Source organism: Apis cerana, linkage group LG9 (genome assembly GCF_029169275.1).
Source record: "Apis cerana isolate GH-2021 linkage group LG9, AcerK_1.0, whole genome shotgun sequence".
NCBI classification, from domain to species: Eukaryota; Metazoa; Arthropoda; class Insecta; order Hymenoptera; family Apidae; genus Apis; species Apis cerana.
In genome coordinates this window covers 7,086,590-7,110,925 of record NC_083860.1, presented here as the reverse complement: position 1 = coordinate 7,110,925, position 24,336 = coordinate 7,086,590, and the positions used below count along the sequence as shown (strand labels likewise).

Below are 24,336 nucleotides of genomic sequence, written 5' to 3'. Positions count from 1 at the left end.
ATAAAGCGACAGGCTGTCCCCGTGCTGCGCGTCTCTTATGAATAATGCATCGCTTCACGGATTAATATTATTTTTCGACGTTATCTTCGCGGAACACCGGTGGAATCGATGCTCCTGGTATGTGAGACGTTTTGTACCGGATTTTCTTCCTTCTGATCCCTCCTTTTGAAAAAAAAAAAAAAACAATTGAGATAAAATTTACGACTTTTCTCTCTTTATTCGATTTGATTATTCAATGGTTGTTAATATCGTAATTGCGTCGCGAAATTGTGTTTCAGATTTTTCTCAACGTTTTAAAAAGTTTTTTCGTCGATTCTATTTTCCTCTTCCTCGTTCTTTTATGGTTATTCCGGTTTGTTAGGGTTAGCCCAGAGATACGAAGATACAGAGGGAGTTAGAATTTTAAAAGTCGAAGTTGAAGGGATAAAGTTACTTTAAAAAGTTACCTCAATAAGTTGGCAGAGCAAGTTAATTTATTATTCAAAGCATCGAATAACTGCAGCGTTAACTATAACGTCGAGATTATACGGGAAGAACAGGTCAACCGCTATAGTAGTAGCCACTGGAATAAATGTTATGTCGAGTATTTTAAATAAAGTTATTACTTGGAGAAACTTTATTCCCAACTTGCTAACTTCCTTAACTAGCTAAAGAAATTTTAATTAATCCTTCGATAAATCAATGCTCGAATATTCTCTTACCTCTCTTCCCTTTCCCAAAATAATTTTCACAAGCTTAAGTCCTCTGTTCTTGTGTTTATTCTTCGAAATTCCATCCTCGAAAAACTCTTTGCACTTCGTCTCTCGAATAATCGCGCCAATGAAATATCTCTGCTCCCTCGAAGCGAGCACGTTTTTCCTGTCACGGAATCGGGACTATTGCTCCCCAAGAACACGATCATTCGGTTAAACGAACCATCCCGTGCTATCAGAATAATCCAAAGCTTCGTTAATCGACTTATCCGTGTTTCCGCCAACTTTCCACGGCTGCGTCGTCCTCGTTAACCCTCCACGCGTTTCTCCCGCTTCCAACCCTGAGGAACACTGTTTCAACCCCCTCTCCTTTTCGCGCTCAAGGGAGGGGAAGGGAGCGTTAAAGAAGTTTTGGGAATACCGAAGTTGGTCGGGATACACGGGAAACTTCATAACTCTTATCCCGAGGAGCGTCATAATACTTCTACAACTGTTTAAGAATCCTCGCTCGCGCGGACACGAAAGGAGGGGCGGAGGAAACTTGCGAGACAAGATTTCGAGTGAGGTAAGTCAATTATCTTGGAGGTTCGGGTGAAAAGGGCTTTGCCACTTTGTCCGGTAGCTGTAGAATTAACCCATTTCTTTTCTTCGAGTTACGTTTCTCTCCTCGTTGTTTCTTTCGGTACTTCGATTTAATGATTTACAAATTGGTTTTGGTCGCGAGTATTAGAATCCATTGAACATAAGATTTAAGTTTGGAAAACTTCTTTATTAACTATGATTTTCTTCACTGTTTGTGACAAAGATGATAATATTTAAGTTTGGAAAACTTCTTTATTATTAAGTATGACTTTATTGTAATTATTCTATTTCTATTATAACTATTTCTTCATCGTTTGTGATAAGATTTTTTTCGAAAGATTCGTAGCTGCGAATTAATTCATTTCTTTCTTTCGAATTATGTTTTTTATTTTTTATTTCTTGGTTTGTTATGTCGCACTTTCGATTTAACGAACGTGGTTGAATTTAAAATTTAAAATACGAATACGAATCGAATTTAATTAGCGCAAGATCTTTTTATAAATCGAAATTTTTTCAAGTTTTTAAGAAAAACCAAATGTGATTAATAGAATAAAAATTAGATCGATCTTTGATTATTAAACGGAGAGAAATTAAAATACCGACGTATAATTGGAATTTTTCAAGGTTCAAAGAAAAACATAGGAATAATAATTCGTAATAAATCGTTTCAACCGTGTCAAGCGAGAAAGTTACATCAAAGGGAAGAAAAAAAAAATCGAATCAAGGTATCGAAATCACAAGTTATAATTAAAGAACAATTAAAGGACCAGGAATAAAAAGAATAACCGTGGAACAATTTAAAAAGCGAATTGAATATCGCAAAATTAAAAAAAGAAATAATCAGTAATTTAAATAAATCTCTTTATTTCATCTCTTTCGAACAAGAATATAATTCTCGAAATTTATCGGACGATAATTAAATCTCGATTTGAAATTTAATTTCTCGTCTCTCGTTTCAACTTTTTAAAAAATGAAATAATAATAAAAAAAGAAAAAGAAAAATATTTTATCCATCTTGATTCCTTCACACTTTCAGACACGAAAAGACATATTACCACGTCATCGGGGAGGACAGTACTAACGAGAAGATTTAAAGTCTCGGCCTCAACGTTGAATGGAAGATAATACAGGCTCGAAGCAGAAGCCAGACTGCTGATTCGCTCGTTTATTAGTCTTAAAATGTTGCGGGTAGGCTGGATTCAAATGAGAGCCAACTTTTGTTCGCTTCTCCGTGCTCTCTCTCTCTCTCTCTCTCTCTCTCTCTCCTTTCGTTTCTCGTCGTCCTCGGTCGAGGATGGCGGTACATTGTTTTTTCTTTCTTTCTTTTTTTTTTTTTTGTTTCATTGTACGAGAGTTCGTCGCTACGAATCGAAGACAAAGCCCGGTGAAGAATGTTTGGAATGCTTGAGACGAGAGGGAGAGGGATATCTTTCCCCGTGTTTTGTTCTTGGACAAGTTTCTTGGCAAACGCGCGGCTGCTCGAGATAACGTTCGAGTGCCGTCTCTCTGCCCTCGAGTGAAGTTGTTTTCTATTTTCGACGGTATCGATTCCGAATGGTAATTGATCCGAAGGAATCTTCGATTGCGTTCACGCGGGTATCGTGCACATTGTGGCTCGATTAATTCCAATCCCTTCCATGGTTGAATCTCAATTTTTGTCTCGTTTTTTAATAATACATTTGAACGTTGACATTATGTTGGAATAACAATGTGTTTTTATTACTTCCGCTTATTTATAGATTTATTGTTCTTATGTAGAAATGAATGCACGTGCAAAGAATCCAACATTTATCGATAATTATGAGCACAGACAAACAGAGTGAGGAAAGAATGGAGCGAGTTACGGTCATAGTCCAGACAAACGAAGTTGAATAAAAGGATTATAATGAAACGAATGAGATGGATCAATTGCAGTCAGACAAATGGAAATGAGAAAATTATTAGAACGAATACGGAATGAAAACGGTTGATTAATATAAAGTAATATTAATTAATTGGTTAAAAAGAAAGTCATAAATTCCGTGTCAAACTTTCTATTTAAAATTAATTAATTAATCCAATAATTTTGATATTTTTCACGAAGATATATACAAATAAATATATATATTTCGAAACGATTCGCCATTTTCGGAAACAATTTTTCTATCCCTCTCAGAATTTTAATCTCGCTTTACATTTAATCAACGATAATTCCAAACAAAACGAAAGATCGTAAAGAAAAATCCGACGCTTCCTTCTTCCACGCTGGAAATCTAGTCCGCTACTTTAAAAAATCGCGGGGGAGGCGTACAATGAAGGGGGCGAGGATGACGAATCCAGCGGAGATCAGCTTTGCAGCTTATTGGGAATTAAGCCGCTTAAACGCCTCCGTTCTGGAGGAGAGGCGAACTCCGCCACCCACCACCTCAAATACGCTCCGCTCGTAGAGACACGCCGTGAAACGCGAGAATTATTCTCGCCTTCTCTCTCTCTCTCTCTCTTTTCTTTTTCCTTTTCTCATCTCTCTCTCTCTCTTTTTCCCTTTCTCCTTTTTTCCATTCCTCTCTCCGTCCCTTTTTCGCCACCAGCCTTGCTTGATATTGACATTTTCCCGCGGCGACGCGTTTCTTTTTCACCTCCTCCTCTTTCTCCTCCTTCTCCTCCTCTTCCTCCTCCTCTCCCTCTCCCCTCCGGGCCAACGTTAATCCGCGCGCAATCGAGCGAATTCAAAGGAGAAACTACGGGCGCCGCGTTCATTTCGACCATCCCCTCGACGTTTCTAACCCCGCGACCAAAGGTCATCCTCCCTCCCTTTCTTTCTTTCTTCTATTTCTCTCGCGGAAAGTGCGAATATTTCTCACCTTTCGAAATGGAACTCGTTTATCGAAACGATTTTTCCTTTCTTCTCTTTTTTTTTTTTTTCTTATTCTGTCTCTCTCTCTCTCTCTTTCTCTTTTTGATTTTCTTGGGATTTAAATGGGAATGATAATGGAGGATTCGGATCTAATGGGGAGAATGAGTATAAAGAGAATTAATAAAGATATCAAATAAAAGTGAAGAAAGTATAACCGATAATTTTTTTCCAATTATTTAATTTTCACGAAGAAGAGAGAAAGAGAGAGAGAGAGAGAGAGAAATAGGTAGACACCCTTCAATTCCACCCCTTCTTTTTTTTCTTTAATATCTTATGTCCGTCGATGTATGGAACAATAGAACGAAATGGATCAAACCAAACGTACGAACGTTGAATAGTTCGTTTTCCACCGTGCTCGCTTTTTCGACGTCGATGAAATTCCTCTCCCGCCACTGTTATCCCTACGAATAAAAAAAAAAAACAAGAAAAAAGAGAGAAAGGGAAAAAATTGATAATTTAAGCACAAGATTCTCTTTTTCCCCTATCTCCCTAGCAATATCGCAAAACCGGATAGTTTCTTCGATCACGATCACGAGTTAAAACAGTTTGAAAACAGAAGATTCAAATTTACGTGTGTTAGGTCGGGAGAAAGTTTTCGATATTGCCGATGGAGCCGGAAACTTGGACCATTTCGACGGTTTAATAGGTTGATTCGTGAATAGTTCGATTATAACGAGTTCTTGTAGTAACGCAGATTTTACAGGGGGATAAAATATTACAGCCGAGCAAAATTCCGATGGAATTAATTGGGATGCAAATTCGCTCTTCGAAACGTTTTGAAATAACGATTTTATTACGGAAATATTATTTATACGGGAATATCGCAGAACAATGTTTAGAGCAACGTTTATTTAGATCGATTTTTCGAAATGGTTGGAAAGTTGTAGTTAGTAAAATGTAAGAATGGAATATCTTTAGAGGATATATATATATAGTTTGTTTAAATTGATTGTTTAATATTTGAAAAAGTATAAAGAATGTTAATATATCTTTTAAAGAAATTTAGAGATTAAATACAAAAATTTTTATTGAAACTTATTTATTAAGATATGAATAATTTAGATGGTTAGATGAAACGAAATGAAGATATAGTACAGGTATAATACATTTTCATCCAATATTTGATACTCTTTAAAAATAAACTTTCCAACGACTTATATATTACATGTTAACTTTTTAATATCATGTAATGTACGCGACACAAATTCAAATTCATGAAGATAAATTATATTTGTACGAAAAATTTAAATTCAATTTAAAGTTACGCTATTATTTTTCAATAAAAGTCACCGTGTACAAATTATATTTATTCAAAGTGAAACGCACAATTGCGAATTTTATTACAGATAAAATAAAAATTTGATCCGAAGATCAATGATCTACGGAAAATAATTGTATAACATAAGGGACAAAATATTTATTTTCTTAAATACGTTATTCTCAATATAACTATTTTCAATACAATCTCTTTCAAATTTGCAACGATATTTAACAAAAAAATTATCAAATAAGAACATCATATGTATTCTCTCAAAAAGAATCGATAAAGAATTCCCTATTTCCAAAATAAACACGTGAAAAATTTGAAATAGACGGATGAATGATGATCTTGTTCTCGTTCGTCGACCAAATATTCGCAGTGAAACACGAAATTACAAGGCATCAAGGAATTTTTATAACTGATAGTCGGACTTCTTTACGCCAATCGTAAAATTCATCCCCTGAGAATGAACATCTTGATGGATTGTTTAAGAGCTGACAATTTGGTAAAATTGTTTAATTAAACTGAACGTAAAAATACGATGGAGGTCTCGTTAATTTGTGGGGAACGACTTCTGGAATGTTGTCTGCTTTATCGTCCGAATATTCTAGTGAATTATTAAAGGTGAATTATTTGGTGCTATTACGTTGAAAGTTTGATTGTCAGGATCACGAGTATGGATTTTGATCGTTAATGTGATCGTGGAGAAAAAGTGAGAGGGATGATTGAGAGCTTGGAGAGTTTGAAGAAGGGAATTTTTAATTTGCAAAATTGAATTTAATTGCACGTGACGAAGTTTAAGATATTCTAGGCTCTTTTGCACAATATTGTAAACTAATATTATTGGTGAAATTAAGCGATATATAAATCTGATTCTTGAAAAACATATATGGATTAATTTTATCGATAATATTGTAAGTTACAATATTAAAAAGATTGTTTTCTATAATAATAATAAATTAAATATTCCAAAATTAATAATAATCTTTCTCCATCTTCTTAATTCGCTAATATAATTAATTGTTAAATTATTTAAAAAAAGAATCATATCAAGATTACGTCATCTTATCCAAATATCGTTCAAGATCAATCGCTGTATAAAAAAAAAAAATTTTATTCAAAATTTGAAAACGTCCAGTCCACGGAACGACGTAAAATTTTGAAACGGCAAAGGTGTCCTCGCGCTTGGAACATTTTCCACCGGAAATTTTCGCCCGTGTATCGAGATGGAAATTGCAGTTAATACAAATTCGTGGAGGATAGGAGAGTAGGGACAGGGAGCGGTGTCAGTGAGAATTTGTTTTACCGCTTTAACGCGTCGCTTCGCGGTCGTAAGAGGTGCGCTAGAGGGGGGAGGGGTGGCGGAGGGTGCACTTTTGAAAGAACACGATGTAACATTGTTACAAAGGGCAATATTTTTTCCCGTGGAAACGAGATCCTCCTCCCAGTGGTGTGTAACGTTATTCCAAGGGTGTTGTTTTATGCGTGTCTCGCTTACAAAAGCGTCGCAATTATGAAATTGTAACCCTCTCCTCCAGAATCCTTCCCTTTTCAGAACATCCTCTTTTCGTTTTCTTTCTTTCTTTCTTTCTTTTTTTTCTCTCTCTCGTGACATCGGTTTCCTTTCCGCATAAAGGAATAATTATTCGGTAGATTAGACGAATATCGTAAAAAAATGGAAAAGGATGAAAGAATTTTTTGTTAAAGGAATTTCGATATTTTGTCGTGTCGGAAAGAAATATTCATTCATTGTTTATTTTCAAATTATAAATATCACAAAAGCATCTGATGATTACTCCAGCGGAGAAAATAAAGGGAGAGGATAAAATGATTGTTATGGAAAAAATGTTTTGCTGTATCAATATTTGTTTTAACCGAATTTTTAGATATTTGTTTTATTCGTGTTTGTTGTTTATCGTGGAACAATGGGCATTAGAATTATAAATATTCTCATGTATCGTTTACGTAGTTTGAAAAAAAAGGAGAATTACGTTGTATATAGGTATAGAATTTCAAAAATTACAAAAATATAATATATGTATATATGTATATGTAAAAAAATGAAAAAAGGGTTGTTATCGTCGAAATGATACCGATCGCGCAATCGAACAATGGGAAGGAAAGGGAGGGAAAAAATAGAGGGAGAGGACTCAATTGTCCATGACGAACGCGAAAAAGCGTGAAACGTAATGGCGTCGATACAGTTGAAATAACGTTTCGAGATCGTAACTGAAAATTGTTGGTCGGGATGAGCGTCATTTCGTAAACTTTCTCCACCCCGATAGCTGGTGGTAGTTTTCAGGGAAGTATAGATAAAATTTTATACGAAAGTTCGAGAATTATTATTAAAAAGCATAAAGTTATTCGTTGTATTAAATATTCAGTTGCACTTTTAGTTCGCACAATTTTAATAGATTATTCGCTACTTTTTCTTTTTAGAAGAGAAAATAAAAGTTTGACAGTTTATTATTAGAAGTATAATTGTGAAAAGCGAAAATTGTTCGTATGAATGGATTTTTTTTTCATTTATGATTTTTTTTCTTTTAATAGCAGTTAAAATGGCGTAAAGTATATACAGATTTATTTTAACACGATACTCGATAACATCATGGACTTCGTATTGCATAAAGGATATCACATAAGAGTATATGATTTCGTTCAAAATTTGCTATTAATTCGCTGTGGAAATAAACTATTCCCAAAATTTTCATATGAAACGTTTTCATATAGCGCGAAAAAAAAAAAATAAAAATAAAGAAAAATCGAAAAATTCTTCTCATAGAATTCTCCAAATCTTTAAAACTGCCAACAACAAATTGATCGATTATTAAATTACTAAATTTCTCCTTTTTCCAATTACTAAAAACGTACATGAATAATTTTTCTTTTTTAAAAAGTTAACCTTACCGACTTCATTTATCAGACACTCGCACACGACACACTTTATCCATAATTATTAAAACCAATTATCCCATTTCCTTTTAGCAGAGTGAAGGTAATTCATTTAAATCATTCATCCTGTGAGAAACATATGACACCTCCGTATTAAACAGCTTCGTATTAAACATTCACGCGTAACCTACGCAATTAACCCTGTCAACGGCACACAGTTACGACACATCTCTCCCTCGGACTCAGATCGCGTGCTATTCGACGCATGCACACCTGCACACAACACCAGCTGTTGCCACACCACGCGTTCCTCCTCCTCCTCCTCCTCCTTCTCCTTCTCCTCTCTTGGAGAAAACCTCCGCCCAACTCGATCCAAGATAAAATACGAGCGCACTTACCAGTTATGGAGTCGTTATTTATTCAATACGTCACGAGCCGCGTCAAATATTGAAACGGTGGCCACTCGAGCAAATCCTCGTGGCGAAACCTTCACCGCGGCGTCTTATCGCGATTTCTGTTGTGACAATGGCGCGCTAGAGGCTGAAAGAGAGTGGATAGAGGCGGAGTGCATTTGTTGGTCGAGGATTTGTTGACTCGGTGGAACAAACTTGAGAATTGTCGAACAATTACATTTGTTGTACATTGTTGAAAAATTACACGAATGCTTTCAAGTTTCAAGAATATTGGAATTAAATAGAGAGAGAGAGAGAAAGAGAGTGGAAAAATTTGTATGGATATCGCGAAATCAGCAATATCACGGATTACGCGCTAGGAGTTTTATAAAAATACCGGAAATATTGATATTGCAGTATTACAGAGATTCCATGGCGGATTCTTCTGTAAATATTGGAATTTAAATCGAAAGCTACTTTTAAGTGGTGATAATTCAATATTTATCTTTGTACGATAACTTCATTTTTTTCCCTCCTTAAATAGGGATATTTTCAATGAATGTTAATTAAAAATATAAATGTAAAATTATCTACAATTACACGAATTATCAATCATCGTGAAAATAAAGGAAGATTGTAGTAAAAATCAACAAATAAAATTAAAGCACTTAAACAAATATTTTCATTTATAAATTATTTTATATTTTAAAAGATAAAGATTTATCTTTATTCTTATTTTTTCAAAGAATAAAACGTGAGAACAAAATTCGCAACTTCGAGGTTCTATTTTCTTGAGAAAATTATTTCATAAATTTGATATTTAAATCAAAATCGCGTTGAAATTAAAATTAAAACTAAAAAAAAGCAAATAATCCATCTATAGATTGAATTTTCGATTATTAATCATAGATTCTCGAAAACTCGTCCTTACACGACGATCAATCGCAATCGATCATGGTCAATCACAGATCAACATCTACAACAATGATGTATTTGCTGCACCGTCGTAATTCGATAATAGCTTTTTCTTTCTTTCTTTCTTTCTTTCGTTCTTCGATTAAAAGTAAACCCAATTTGATAAATGTCGAAGCGAGTTTCAATCCAGGAATAGAATTTTCGAAACGCGTATAAGTTAATAAGTCTGGAGGCGAAATTATTCTTCGTGGAAACATGTTTACTAGTTTCGAAGCGAGGAACACGTTAATGAATGTACTACAGCTATAAATCAACGGATCAGCCTAAACGCTGATAAACGTATTGATGCAGAATGTTAGTTATCACACCCATTGAATAAACGCTAATTTGATTAATTAAAACAGCTCGAATGCGAATATGTAATTTCTCAATAATTATTCACTTAAGAATATCATCCATTTCTGTATAAATATGCAAATTGGAATGTAATATGAGACAGATAAAAAATGGAACATATTTTATTTAATAGCATTATTTCTTTTTTTCTTTTATTTTATCATTATGAAATAATAGAAGGGATATCAAATAATATATAAATACTTAGAGTATTTATATATTAAAAGAAAAGGGAGAGATATTTATAGATCTAGAATTTTAAAGCGAGCAGTATCGATTATTTCTATATTCTAGTGCTATGTATTATAGAGCAATTTCACTGCATTATAAACATATTTACAAAGTAGTAATAAATTCGATATTAACTGTAAAGGGGAAGAATAAGGGGAAGAAATGTTACTACAGCTTAATAATTAATATTGCATTGTAACTGTGAGATACCGATTCGTGCACAAGAACAGAACAATCTGATTTCCATATCAAACGGCATGCAAGTTCTTACTCGGAACTTCACTGAAAGCTTCACGAGAATGGCCAGCTAGTGCATGACGCGAGTTACTCGACGCGTTCAGCGTTCAAAATGTTCATTTTTGAAAGATTTATTGTTAAAGGGAGTAAAAGAAAAATCGATCAAACATCCATCGAATGATCAAACAAAAATCCTTCCTTTCGTTTATTTCTTTTATTATCCTATTCAAAAAATCGTCATTTCTGTATATTTGATCCAAAATTGTTTGCATCTTCGTTATCAGAAAAATAAAAAAAATACTCTCTTTAATATCAACTCTTCTTCTTTACATCTCTTTACATCTCATTTTCAATTTCCAATCCTACTAGATCGCAACAGTTGTCTCTCGAGAAGAAAGAAAAATCAATATATCCAAGTAACTGGATATAAAAGCGGAGAACCTAGTAAACCTTTATTTCCTAAAAGAAAAGAATCGAGAGATTGCCGCTTCGAAAATCCGCTCGGAAAACCAAAGTGTCGACCTATACGTACAATTCGAAGAAAACAATTCTGCATAAGGAGTTCGAATCTTGATGCTACCATTTAAATTCTCCAGCAGTAATGGAGGCAAAAGAAGGAAGGGAAGGACGGGAAAGAAAAGATTAAAATTTTTCCGAATTTCTCTTCTTTGCGTGTGGCCGGGCGTAACGAGCGACGGAACGAACCACCACCCCCTCGATTCTTCTTCGAAAAGGGGGAGTGAGGAGTTGGACGGTTGAAATCACGAACAGATGGCTTTCCAGTATTAAATTCACGGTAAATTACATGACGCCGTCGGCCGTCGAGGCAAGAAAATGGCAACGAGAGGCTTGCCTCGACCTATCTCGACAAGTGTCGACTTATAATTAAAAAGTTAAATTGAAATTACTACGGTAACCACGGCCGGGGGCCGCGTATTAAATTGGAATTTCCGTTAATTCGAGTCGTTTCCGGCAACAACGGACGAGGATGAGGAAGAAGGGGGACGATTAATGACACTGTGCGCATTAATAATAACGTATATGCCACGTGGTAAGTGAGTGGGTTGTATGTCGATTATAATTGGCTGGAGCGTTTTTAAGTAAGTTTTGGTGTAATGAATCGAAGAATAATATGATTGTAGGGAAATATGTGAATGCGAAAAGAAAATGTGATGAATCGAACGAGATAATGATACAGTTCAGAGATGTACAGAGAAAAATTTTAACTCATTCTTCGTTGAAGTTAAGAATATTACTTCGATAGTAATTTATTATAGAATAATCGAGCAAAGGTTTCGAATTAATTTTTTTGAATCTTTATGCTCAACTTTTTTCGATTTATCCTTGTGAGTGTTCGGGGTGAGAATAGACCTAACGTAATCCCTGCGTGTCATAAAAGGCGACTAAAAGGGAAATTTATTCGAAGTAATTAATTGTGTAAATAAATTTTTGTTCGATATAAAAGAAAGCAAGAAATATAGAATAAAATTGAAAGGATAATATTTTGGATATAAATATATTATTGATTAAATAAAGTTATTTAAAAATGTACATTTTATTTCTGTTGTAGAGCAGATGTAGATAGAAATCATTCATGCAATGATAATGATTATATATAGGATGTGGTTTGCACTTTGTTTCACGTAAATTAAACACGCGAATAATTACTTAATTATGTTGGCAATCTAACCACAGTTTGTTTATTGCGTCAAAATATTTCCCTTTCAATTTTGAATCTTTTAAAATATGGCTTGGAACATCCAGGTATCATTATATTTTGTTTGATACAAAGAAATTTGGGTGTCGAACTTAGATTCTTGTGGCTATTGAATAAAACTTATAAGAGTTAAGAGTTACATTGATTTAAAATTATTTTATAAAGTTAGGAGACTAAGATATTTATCTTAAAAGATTCAAAATTATCTTAAAAAAATTGAGAGATATTCCAAAATAATGCCTAATTTTTATTTACTTTTGTCTATATTTTATTTCCTCCTTCTGCAATTCAAATATCATTATACTCCGCCAATGATTCGAAAATAATTTATTATTTTCTGACACTGATTAATTAATCAAACTTTCAAAGAAAAAAAACTTTTTTTAACGATACAATGGAACCTTTATATTCGTCTCTCTCTATATTCGTTCGATTCAATATTCGTCATATTTTTTCGGCAAGAAATTGCTTCGATATTCGTCCAAAAATCCAATATTTCGTCGCCAAAAGTTTTTTCTTATTGCATGATTCACTTTCTGTCATCACTTTCAATCAAACTTAAATTCTATTCCGAAGCTGGGAATCCATTTTCCCTCTTTTTCCTCCATTAATCATTCATTTCGTCAATTCTTATTAGAAGATCGATTCTTCGATTATTCATCTCGTCCATTCTTCAAGATTAACGACGAATACAGAGATTCTATCGGATCGTAAGAATCGAAATTTGCGAAAAAGAACGATATTAAGGATTCTCATTTGCAATTCTAACTTAGTATTTTTGTCGAGTTCGTGATAAATCCCGCTTATGAATCTCATTTCCCGTTAGAACGAAAATATTTGTAGCCAGGTAGCGTGCTCGTCCAGATAGATTTGCGGAAAAACAAACGGATAGTTTATTTTCCGCTAGACAAGAGCCACCACATAGCTTTGCTTTCATCTGGACGACAGGAAATATTGCATTCGACTTTGAAGCATAACATATTGTTCCATATGATTAATGTGTCTTCGTCCTCTCCACGGCATTTTCTTCCCTTTTCTTTTTTTTTTGTTTTTTAATCCTGTCACACCCCCTTCAAACGAATTCACCCCTTGTTTTTCTTTTCCTCGCGTCGATGGCACGACACCGATCCAATCGAAATCAAAAAAAAAAAGATGTAACTGGAGAAATCTTTTTTCTTTTATCAATTCAGCTATCGATATTTTCCACTTGGAATCTTCCGTTTTTTTTAACAGTTTTAAGAATAAATTAAAAAGTAAAAATAGAACGAGAAATTTAAAAACTAACGAATGATTAAACACATGGTAGTGAATTTAAACATTAATCAAATTCCAATTACAACGCGATTACAATCAAAATTTCTCGACTGCTTTCTTTTGCATATTGTGTCAAAAAACTCATCGAAACTGCAGAAACTAATTCATAACAATGTATAATTCAACGAACAAGAAGCGACGTTCCACTTTCTGCAATTAAATATATTGCACCAACTTTTCAATAAAAAAAAAGTCGCATAATTTGCGGCGACTGGCAAGAAAGAGTTTCGGAAATTCAGATATATATCTGCAGCATCCTACATTCGAAACCGTTACGTAGCCATGGTTGCGGTTTATACCGAGTCTATAACTCCTTTGGATCGATCCTGTTTCCTCAAACGTGACGAGACTTCGCATAGTTTATGAAGTTTCGCCGATCGCGACACGCATGCGGCAGAATTCTCGCTCGATCGATCTTCCTTTCCTTCTGGAAGGCAAATGGACCTTGATATATATATATATATATATATATATATATATATATATATATATATATATATATATATATGGATCGTATAATAAAGACGAGCTCGAGAAACGTTTGTTCCTTCACTGTGAAACTCGTCAACTATGGAAAACCATACTACGGTTAGCATCCCACGGGATCTCGATACGATCAATCCTGGGTTTCCATTATATTTCTTCCTTGTTCCGGATCGAATTCGTTTCTTTTACAGCGTGATAAATATATTTTATGGGATCAAGGAAGGTTCGTAGTACGAAATAATCTGAGAAAATTGTTGTTTGAGATCGTTTGACGATGTTTGACGATGTTTAAGAATGTTTCGTTAAGATCTTCTCAACGGATGAGCTTGGAGCTTTGTAATTATAAATTTTGAAAACGATGTTACACGGGAAAAATGTGGTTTGAGATTGTTCGATCATGTTAGAAGAATTTTAATAAGATTTTCTTTACCAAGAAAGAGATTAACATTGAATAATTACGAATTTCGAAAAGAAAAAAATGTTCTCGTTTTGAAGAATGTCGAAGTTGAAATTTTTGTTTTAAGAATCCCCTTCTCCCCTCCCCCCTCTTCTTTTTTCTCAAAGCACAAAAGCTTCTTAGAAACAGAAGACTTCGAATAAAGAAAAAAAAAAAAAAAAGTGGAGAAACTACTTCTATCGAAAAATTCGAAAGAAATCTACCTCACCTCATAAACCATTCACGTCAGTTTTTCACTAAGGAATCGCTCCGAGTAAAACTACTCGCGCTTCAAACTTCCAATTCGAAACTTTCAATCCCATTCACCCTACATCTCCGGGATAAAAACTGGGAGAGATCTCCTCTAACAAACTCTCTCGCTTCGCCCATCCACGCGCAAGAAAACACGAAGCAAACATCTCCAACTCGAGGATACAATCCCCTCCGACCTTGTTCGGATCTCCCTTTGTTCAGAGGCGGGGAAATATATTTCCCAATCGCTCTCTGGCAAGTTGATACACGCGTTGGACGAGCGAATTAAAATCCAACAAGAGATTTCGCCGTCTCGTGAAATAAGGAAGAGGAAGAAATCGCGTAGCGGGAATGGGACGAAAGAAGGGAAATGGCAGCGAAAGATGTAAAAATAGGAGAAGTAGTATCGTTTTGGTTTGCTTTACAATTCAAAGAGGGTTTCTTTTTAAGTATTCAGGATGCGGAATCGTCGTGGGAGCACGACAGTAAGCGATGGCGAGCTTTTTCCCTGCGTCTTTGCCCGCGAAGATTATGTCACGGAACCGGTGCTTGTAATTGAAATCCACGTTTAGAATGCAGACAAGATCCTTTGTTCGCTCTTCTCGCCCCTCCCTCGTGCTCCGTGAATTCATGAAAAATTGCATCGATACTCGCGTGTCTCGAGTTCGAATTTTCCAAATTGACTTAGATTATTTTTTGGCTTCATTTCGGGACAAAGTGGAGATTGAACGGGGAAGACGTAGAGCTTCCTTCGAAATCTTTTGGTTTCTTCTTCAAGATCTCGACACACAATCGTTGAAACTTGTTCACCATTGTGAAATTACTACCGTGCAACTTGAACCAACTTATTTTTTAACGTCGATTCGAGAAATCTTTCCTTTTATATATTCGATGTATTAAAAATTGAATCTATAGGTTCTCGATAAATTATTATAATAAATATGTTTCGAAAGTTTGAATGATAAAATGTTTAGGTTAAAATTTAACTCTTCGACTCGATTTTTATGGATTCACGTTCTGTAAAACATTTTCCACTGTCGCTAAAAACTTCAATTCAATCAACGTCGGTCGTCAAAGCATTCTCTTTCGTGCTGTATTTACGACATCGTTCGAGCTCGCTCGTTAATTCCTCAAGTTTTACGGGTGGATGGTGTGGAACCGTAAGAATTCATGGGATCATTATAAATTAAGCGAAGTCGCCCAGTTTTTACTCGCTATAATAAAAACATCCGGGCGTTTAGCGAGATCGTCCAAGTGAACGGCATAAAGAGATGTCGTCACTTAATTACATCCGCATTGTTTAACAAAACTTTGAATAAATTTTCTTGTAAATTATTCGAATGTACATTGTTGCTGCTTCGAAGTGGCAAATAGCCTTTTATTGGTGGATTTTTTAAAAAGTTAACCGAGCTGATTGATTTTTGGAATCGAATCGAGTCTGTTTTGTTTTATTAATTTATGTCGATAACTTGGATCGAATTGACATCAATTTCTAAAATCGTAATTTTAATTATTAATTTGCACCAATATTTTTGATAGAGTAGATAACTAGATAATTCGTAAATTCTTGAAACTTACCCCCAATAAGAAACGAACACTGAATGAATCACTTCCAACGTCAAATCCTTTCTTGCACCGTTTCACATTCAACAAGTTCACAAATTATACCATTTTGAATCCTTGTTCACCAAAAAGGGACGAGAATATCCTGTAATAAGACAAATAAACAAAAGAATTAGGAAAGATGAGCGAATAAATATTGCCATGATTTAATTACATTTACATTTCTATGATTTTAATTCGTATCTCAATTATTTTTTCAGGACGCAAATATAAATCAAAGTATATTTTTGCGTGTCAAGAAATTGTTAAGTTTTATTATAATTCGTGAAATTATGATCAATTTAAACAACTCAATCGTTATTTATTTTAAAAATTTCACTTTTCTCACATTTATCCCAATTCAAGAAAAGATATGCAAATATTTCGTTCAAATTAATATTAAATGATATTTACAAAATTACAATCTTTAAGAAGTTTGCCTTCACGACAAATATATCTAACGTATCGATGCACTATAAATTTGATTCTGTTTTAAGACGATAGCGACAACCTCATAAAATTTCAATGTTTTCGAAAACTTCCTTCCTGCGGATATTAAAGATATATAATTTCGCAACTATAAAATATCTGAGACGTTCTCAATACTTGGCTCATATAAATGGATATAAGTATATAATAACCGGTATCTATTATTCTTAATCTCGAACATTACGTCGATTTATATCGTCGATGATCACATTACGAGAAACTATTAAAAACGGGTCATAAACTTGTCATAAAATTCGAAGGGCTTAATTGAACGTGAAATTTCTCGAGGGACAGTCGTATGGGGTTGGAACTTATTCAGTGGATGAACGAACATTTTTCGTTCTCCACCGGCTCGACCGGCCATCTTGTTTAGTTAATTTTCCTGATAAAGAAATTGTTGAATTATAAATTGACTCTTGAAACAGGTATCTCATCGAGAATTTGAAATTTTACGAATCTTACGAATTCTATGAATAATGTTTAATATAGAGTTTATAACAGCAACGTATCTCATAGTAGTTGCGCATAGTAGATTTAATTAGATATCGTGTTCTAATTGGAAATTTATTTGCAGTTCGATTGTGCCTAATTTGAAGCCAATCTAATAAAGGATACAATTCAAATTGAAATTTAGATTCCTCAAATGTGCACTGTGTTCATCGAACTGACGTGCACGCAATTTCACGTGATTATAATCTGCACGGGTTGTTAATGTTATATATTTCGCGTTTATATCTCCACTTTGCTATTTCATGTTTAGCGATATATTTTACACGTACTTTATAAATTACAGATAAATAATCTGTTTTCACATATCTACAATTTCTCGTTCGAGTCACATTTCATTTATATAAATTTCCCAACTTGCGTCGAATAAATTGCTTTGATAAAAAGAAGAAATTTCTCCAAATTGTTGAAAAAAACATTAATTATATCCAATGTGTAACGAAACGAGTGGAAAAATCGTTCTGTTCGACGCAAATAAACGGGCGCAATAATAGACAATAGCGAAAGAGTCAGACAAGCGAAATAAGATAATTATGGGCGGACGATAAAAACTGTAATAGAATACAGCCTCACAGGATCGGACAAGCGGAATAAAACTGATATACAACGAAACCAGTCATGGCTGGACAGAATCTTCCGGTTCACGAGACACTTTTCCAGCCAAAAGTACATCGATTTGGGCCAGCGAATCTCTCGAACGATGCATCACCTAGCTCGGTAAGCAGCTCGAATATATATCGTTTCGAAAATGCCTGTACACTGAATTCGAAATTGGGGGAGAGGGGGTGGGGGAGGGGTATTCTATTGGAGGATTAAAACGTGGCAACAAAAACGATTTTCGAATTGGAGCGGGGTATCCGGTCTCCAAAGCGATTCGTTATCGCGCGATTAACGCGAGTGCACGCGAGCTTAATTTCAGTTAAGCTCGAGGAAAAGTTGGGCCGGCTAATGAAGACCGATTGCCGGACAGCAACTAGGGCGTGAGCTTTTATCGCGCCCCTAATTGGATTAGAGAAAATAATTCCCGCTTCCGTACCATTGCGCCCACGATAACGCGCTACTCGCCCCGACCGTATGCTAATTTTTTCCTAATGGAACGCCACCCCCGAACTCCACCGTTTCAATTCTTCCATCGTTCTTTCCACCATTCTTTCGACTTTCGGTAACCCTGCGCGGGTTTCAGTCGATTCGATTGTATGTGAATTTATCGATCGATGGATACGTTCGAATTTGCGAATAATAATATATACATAGTTTTTTATAATATATACAGTTTTATTTTCGAAATTTTGGATATTTTAATGAAAACACGCGAAGTATGAATCTATGATCCGATTAAATTTGCAAAAGTGAAAAGAGGATGTGTGTCCATTTATCAATTTCTTTTTCCCATTTCTTGAAATTTAAATCATTTCAGAGAGGGAATTATCTCGGCGTATCGACGTCTCGATCATTTCAATATTCTTTTAGTGGACTACGATTCAATCAACGAGTGTCAATAAGAAATTCCAATTCTCGAATCACGGATTTTGATTTAAAAACCGTTACATCTCTGCCAATTTTTTCCTCCCACCTCCAAGTATAACAAGGGAAGACGGGGAGAATTATCTGGATATTGACGCGCGTTTGATTACGTGGAGGCGACTTCTGGCGACTTCGGTTCCTCGGGAAGGGAAAGATGAGCGACGAGGGGAATACCATGTCGAAACGTTTTCGAATCGACGCTCGAATAAATGTTGAATTTTAGCTATCTATCAGGGTGCAGGCCTCGTACACGACCGTGGAAACGTTTCTGCCGATTAAATCACCACCTTCATCGACATTTAATTTCCCTTTGACCTTTGGCCAACGCGTAAATTCACCCCTCAGGTTAGATGGAATTTTTTTTCCCGACCGAAAATAATCTTTCGGTCATGCGTTACTAATGAAAACGATGATACTTTTGTAAATCTTATTACCGAGCTGAGAGGATAAAGCTTGTGTTATAGCAAAAAAAAAAAAAATTGTCGGTTAATTTCAAATACACATTCTTAATAATTTTAAAATTTGCTATGCTTGGCAAATAATAATCTCGAATAATTTGTTTCGAGAGAATTATAAAAATTTTTAAAAATTTGATATCTTTATAAAATGTAGAGAATTATGTTATTATTTAAATATATATTTTGTTTAAGGACATAGTTTCTGGACTTAAGATCGAAGAATTGGATGGAAGAGAACATTTGTACTATCGAACGATTTTCCCTTCGAAACATATTGATAAAAATAAGGAAGAGGAGGAATCGATAAATTTGTGGAGGAAGAGGAATCGATAAATTTGTGGAGGAAGAGGAATTCATAAAAATAAGGAAGAGGAGGAAATGATAAAAATAAGGAGGAGGAGGAATTGATAAAAATAAGGAGAAGGAGGAATTGATAAAAATATGGAGGAGGAGGAATTGATAAATTTGAGGTGAAATTGATAAAAGGAATTGATAAAAATAAGGAATTTTTTTTTCAATGAGGAAAAATAATCTTTCGATCATGCGTCACTAATGAAACGATGATATTTTTGTAAATCTTATTCCCGAGCTGAGAGGATAGAGCTTTTTAGTGCTATAAAAATAAAGAAATTGTCTGTTAATTTTTAATTACATTCTTGGTAATTTTAAAATTTACTATGCTTGGCAAATTGAATAATTTATTTCGTGAGAATTATAAAAATTTTTAAAAATTTGTATATAATTTGTTATATTTATAAAATGTAGAGAATTATGTTATTATTTAAATATATATTTTGTTTAAGGACATAGTTTCTGGACTTAAGATCGAAGAATTGGATGGAAGAGAACATTTGTACTATCGAACGATTTTCCCTTCGAAACATATTGATAAAAATAAGGAAGAGGAGGAATCGATAAATTTGTGGAGGAAGAGGAATCGATAAATTTGTGGAGGAAGAGGAATTCATAAAAATAAGGAAGAGGAGGAAATGATAAAAATAAGGAGGAGGAGGAATTGATAAAAATAAGGAGAAGGAGGAATTGATAAAAATATGGAGGAGGAGGAATTGATAAATTTGAGGTGAAATTGATAAAAGGAATTGATAAAAATAAGGAATTTTTTTTTCAATGAGGAAAAATAATCTTTCGATCATGCGTCACTAATGAAACGATGATATTTTTGTAAATCTTATTCCCGAGCTGAGAGGATAGAGCTTTTTAGTGCTATAAAAATAAAGAAATTGTCTGTTAATTTTTAATTACATTCTTGGTAATTTTAAAATTTACTATGCTTGGCAAATTGAATAATTTATTTCGTGAGAATTATAAAAATTTTTAAAAATTTGATATTTTTATAAAATGTAGAGAATTATGTTAATATTTAAATATATATCTTGTTTAAGGACATAGTTTTTGGATTTAAGATCGAAGAATTGGATGGAAGACAACATTTGTACTATCGAACGATTTTCCCTTCGAAACATATTGATAAAAATAAGAAAGAGGAGGAATCGATAAATTTGTAGAGGAAGAGGAATTCATAAAAATAAGGAAGAGGAAGAATTGATAAAAATAAGGAAGAGGAGGAATTGATAAAAATAAGGAGGAGGAGGAATTGATAAAAATAAGGAGGAGGAGGAATTTATAAAAATATGGAGGAGGAGGAATTGATAAAAATAAGGAGTAGGAAGAATTGATAAAAATATGGAGGAGGAGGAATTGATAAATTTGAGGTGAAATTGATAAAAGGAATTAATAAAAATAAGGAATTTTTTTTTCAATGAGGAAAAATAATCTTTCGGTCATGTGTTACTAATGAAAATGATGATATTTTTGTAAATCTTATTGTCGAGCTGAGAGGATAGAGTTTTTTAATTCTTGTTACAGTAGAACTTGTTACAAAGAAAATTGTCGATTAATTTTTAATTACATTCTTAGTAATTTTAAAATTTGCTATGTTTGGCAAATCGAATAATTTGTTTCGAGAGAATTATAAAAATTTTTAAAAATTTGTTATGTTTATAAAATGTAGAGCATTACATTAATATTTAAATATATATTTTGTTTAAGGACATAGTTTTTGGACTTAAGATCGAAAAATTGGATGGAAGAGGACATTTGTACTATTGCACGATTTTCCCTTCGAAACATATTGATAAAAATAAGGAAGAGGAGGAATTGATAAAAGGAAGTGGTATCGATAAATTTGTGGAGGAAGACGAATTGATAAATTTGTGGAAGAAGAGGAATCGATAAATTTGTGGAGGAAGAGAAATTGATAAAAATAAGGAGGAGGAGGAATTGATAAAAATATGGAGGAGGAGGAATTGATAAAAATATGGAGGAGGAGGAATTGATAAAATTGATAAAAGGAATTGATAAAAATAAGGAGTTCTTTTCGATGAGGAAGAATAATCTTTCGATCATGCGTCACTAATGAAAATGATAATATTTTTATAAATCTTATTGCCGAGCTGAGAGGATAGAGCTTTTTAGTGCTATAAAAAGAAAGAAATTGTCTGTTAATTTTTAATTACATTCTTGGTAATTTTAAAATTTGCTATGCTTGGCAAATCGAATAATTTATTTCGTGAGAATTATAAAAATTTTTAAAAATTTGATATCTTTATAAAATGTAAAGAATTATGTTAACATTGAAATATATATTTGTTTCAGGACATACTTTTTGGATTTAAGTTCGGAGAATTGGATGGAAGAGAACATTTGTTCTATCGAACGATTTTCCCTCTAAAATATATTGATAAAAATAAGGAAGAAGAGGAATCGATAAAAATACGTAGGAGAAAGAATTGATAAAAATAAGAGAAGAATTGATAAAAATAAGAAGCAGGAGGAATTAATAAAAATAAGGAAGAGGAGGAATTGATAAAAATAAGGAGGAAAAATAATTGATAAAATATAAAATTGTTGCATTTTTTAATTTTCTTACAAAATATTAATGAAATATTTAAATTTTGTCGATAATTTAAAAAAAGAAAGTAAATTTAATACTTGTGGCGCCATCTCGCGTTTGGATTCACGAAGCTCCGACTCGTTACTAGCATAACATGACATGCAAGGAGGTATGCGAAGTCAAAGAGAAGGAACGCAACATTATGCGAGAAGGACAGAGAACATTTAAAAATACGCCACATGGAAAAATCATTAATTACTCATTTTCTACTGAAATTTTCTGCACATTTAAGCACGCATCTTGTAGTCAGAGTCTGAAACAAGCTTCTTCTATTAATTTTAATGTAAAATTGTCGTTAATTATTTAATTATTAATAATTATTGCATCATATGTAAATTAACGATATAGAAATGCAACGCATATGATGCAATAATTACTAATAATTAAATAATTAACAACAATTTTATATTAAAATTAACAGAAGAAGCTTGTTTGAGATTCTGACTACAAGATGCGTGCTTAAAAGTGCAGAAAATTTTAGTAGAAAACGAGTAATTAATGAATTTTCAGTATGGCGTCTTTAATGTATTAGAACGTATTATGCGTTAATCATTAATAATTAAATAAATAAAAAGAATTTTGCATTAAAATTAATATGAGAAAGTTGCCTGGAGTTCTAACATTAAAATGAGAGCCTAAATATAACGAAATTTTAAGTAGAAAAAGAGTAATTAATGATTTTTCCATGTGGCGTATTTTTAAATGTTCTCTGTCCTTCTCGCACAATGTTGCGTTCCTTTTCTTTGACTTCGCATACCTCCTTGCATATCATGTTATGCTAGTAACGAGTCGGAGCTTCGTGAATCTAAACGCGAGATGGCGCCACAGGTATATTATTTTCTTTCTTTTTTTAAATTATCGACAAAATTTAAATGTTTCATTAATATTTTGTGAGAAAATTAAGAAGCACCACAATTTTATATTTTATCAATTATTTTTCTTCCAAAACTTATCAATTCCTTCTTCTAATTCTTCAGGTAAACAATTTTAAATAGATAAAAATAAGGAGGAGAAGGAATCGATAAATTTGGGATGGAAAAGGAATTGATAAATATAAGAAGGAAGAGGAATTGATAAAAATAAAGAAGTGGTAAAATTTGGGAAAAAAAGTAATTGATAAAATATAAAATTCTTACACTTCTTAATTTTCTCACTAATTTTCTCAAGTATTAATGAAACATTTAAATTTTGTCGATAATTTAAAAAAAGAAAGAAAATAAATTTAATATCTGTGGCGCCATCTCGCGTTTGGATTCACGAAGCTCCGACTCGTTACTAGCATAACATGACATGCAAGGAGGTATGCGAAGTCAAAGAAAAGGAACGCAACATTGTGCGAGAAGAATAGAGAACATTTAAAAATACGCCACATGGAAAAATCATTAATTACTCATTTTCTACTTAAAATTTCGATACATTTAGGCTCTCATTTTAAAGTTAGAACTCCAGGCAACTTTCTCATATTAATTTTAATGCAAAATTCTTTTTATTTATTTAATTATTAATGATTAACGAATAATACATTTCTAATATTCTAGTAGTTCTAATACATTAAAGACGCCATATTGAAAATTCATTAATTACTCGTTTTCTACTAAAATTTTCTGCACTTTTAAGCACGCATCTTGCAGTCAGAATCTGAAACAAGCTTCTTCTGTTAATTTTAATGTAAAATTGTTGTTAATTATTTAATTATTAATAATTATTGCATCATATGCGTTGCATTTCTATATCGTTAATTTACAATATGATGCAATAACTATTAATAATTAAATAATTAACAACAATTTTACATTAAAATTAATAGAAGAAGCTTGTTTCAGACTCTGACTACAAGATGCGTGCTTAAATGTGCAGAAAATTTCAGTAGAAAATGAGTAATTAATGAATTTTCAATATGGCGTCTTTAATATGTTAAATATATTAAAACATTTGACGCATTAATCGTTAATAATTAAATAATGGAAAAAAATTTCGCATTAAAATTGGAATAAGAAACTTGTCCGAAATTCTAGTTACAAGAAGCATGCTTAAAAGTGCAGAAATTTTCAGTAAAAAACGAATAATTAATGAATTTTCAATATGG

General features: G+C 33.2%; 1 protein-coding gene and 1 long non-coding RNA gene across 19 annotated transcripts in view; one reads left to right on the top strand and one right to left on the bottom strand.

The window, feature by feature from the left end:
• LOC133666668 (uncharacterized) overlaps positions 1-23,526 on the top strand; it is a 101,518-nt gene extending 77,992 nt beyond the window's left edge. For 3 of the 4 annotated variants that reach the window (XR_009831127.1, XR_009831129.1, XR_009831126.1), the window contains 4 exons: positions 19,469-20,546; positions 20,680-21,009; positions 21,347-21,820; positions 21,953-23,526. This is a non-coding gene — a long non-coding RNA (uncharacterized LOC133666668). Of the gene's footprint in view, positions 1-19,468; positions 20,547-20,679; positions 21,010-21,346; positions 21,867-21,952 lie in introns of all 4 variants that reach the window. The other variant, XR_009831128.1, reaches the window with a different exon arrangement.
• The window catches only part of LOC108003092 (neuroligin-4, Y-linked-like), a 307,743-nt gene that overhangs the window by 130,920 nt on the left and 152,487 nt on the right, over positions 1-24,336 (bottom strand). For 13 of the 15 annotated variants that reach the window (XR_009831121.1, XM_062079286.1, XM_062079270.1 and 10 more), the window contains one exon: positions 16,275-16,404. The exons of the other annotated variants lie outside the window; for them this stretch is intronic. The gene's annotated coding sequence lies outside the window, so the exon portion shown is untranslated. The remainder of the gene's footprint in view (positions 1-16,274; positions 16,405-24,336) is intronic. 15 annotated transcript variants of the gene reach the window in all.